This window comes from Globicephala melas, chromosome 8 (assembly GCF_963455315.2).
Source record: "Globicephala melas chromosome 8, mGloMel1.2, whole genome shotgun sequence".
Classification (NCBI taxonomy): Eukaryota; Metazoa; Chordata; class Mammalia; order Artiodactyla; family Delphinidae; genus Globicephala; species Globicephala melas.
Genome location: NC_083321.1, coordinates 94,754,562 through 94,756,111, shown reverse-complemented (window position 1 = coordinate 94,756,111; position 1,550 = coordinate 94,754,562). Strand labels below are relative to the sequence as shown.

Below are 1,550 nucleotides of genomic sequence, written 5' to 3'. Positions count from 1 at the left end.
TAAGTAGTCCGCGAATACACCTCAGCCAGACGAGTTCAGCCCATGCAGCTCAAGACCGGGAGCCAGTTCGTGTCAAGTGCACTACAGCGCTCAGTCTGTTCAAGGCCACAGCCGGATTCTCAACTCCCCTCCATGCAGACGCCCTCCACGCCGCGGCTGAATGAACCTGCCCGTCTCACTGATTTCCACGGAGAGGACAGGACACTCGGACTCACAGGACAGGTACAGGAATAAGCAGAGACTGCAGGACCCCCGACGTCTTCCCCAGCCCCCAGCCCCGGAAGCCCAGGGCCGCAGTCTACCTCGCTGCTAAAAGAGCCGCCGCCGCGGGGCAGACGGCCCCAGTTATGCGCAAGCGCGTGCTGCCCTGGCGCAGCAGCCTGACCTCCCCCGCCCCCCAACGGCGCCACGCGCAGGCGCGGCGAGGGCTCAAAGGCAGCGCGTTTAATTACGTTTAAATACATGCGATGCTTTCTTCTTGATTCATGAGACAGCTTTTGGTTTTTTTTCCCAAATATATAGAAAGTGTTTTAAATTGTCCTTTTGTTATAAACTTCTATTGAATTGTTTTGTAAACAGAGAGTCTATTATAACGCTTACACTTTAAAATATGTAGGGAAATTTTATCATTAATTTTTATGAATGTTCCGTGTATACTTGGGGGAAAAAATGTTTTCTAATTGTTCGATGCCAAATTTTATATAGGTCCATTAGAAAAAGTCTGTGTTGTGTTTCCATTCATTATACCATTGCTGATATATATTTTTCTACTTATCAATAATCAAGAGAGATGCATTGAAATCTTCCACTAAAATGAAGGATTGTTCATTTTTTCCTTATTGTACTATTAATGATAGATGTGACTTGAATCTCTTTGGATACTGCCTGTCCTTCATTCTTTCTCTTCTCTCCTTTAATTAGACATTTATCAGACCATCTGATTCTAGCTTCTCTCTCTTAATTTCTCATATTCTTCATCTCCTTTTCCTCTTTGTGGCATTCTGGATAATTTCTCCAAATACATCTTTCCATTTACTACTTTTTTCTTCAACTGTGTCTGTCAAAACTGTGCTTTTTAAACCTATCCACTGAGTTTTCATTTCAACAATTACATTTTTCATTTTGAGGTGATCCTTTTTTGTGAGGTTACATTCATATAACTTGAAATTAATCATTTGAAGTCAGTAGCATTTAGTACATTCACAATATTGTACAACCACCACATTTTTTTTTATTTCAGATCTGTTTGTTCCTGATAATTTCCTCTTATATGTTCTTTGTAATTATATTTCTTTGAAGCACTGCATTTTTATACGTTTAATTCTTCAAACATTTCCTATATAACTAGTCTATATTGAATATCTGACACTCCATCATCTGCAGTCCTTGGAATGTACTGTCCATTGTTGTCCATTGTTTCTGTGACTCTCAGGCACAGTAACTTGGCTTCTCATGGGTTTGGTCATCTTTATTCAAGAACTCATAGTAATAATCTGTGAGGATCCTTTGAGCCTAACTTGAGCAAGCTTTCTTCCAGAGAGGGTTTGCCT

General features: G+C 41.0%; 1 non-coding gene across 1 annotated transcript; it reads right to left on the bottom strand.

The window, feature by feature from the left end:
- Nucleotides 1-294: 294 nt before the first annotated feature.
- On the bottom strand, nucleotides 295-442 carry LOC115844948 (small nucleolar RNA SNORA76). The gene has a single exon (XR_004036271.2). It is a non-coding gene; the product is annotated as a small nucleolar RNA SNORA76 (small nucleolar RNA).
- Nucleotides 443-1,550: the final 1,108 nt, after the last annotated feature.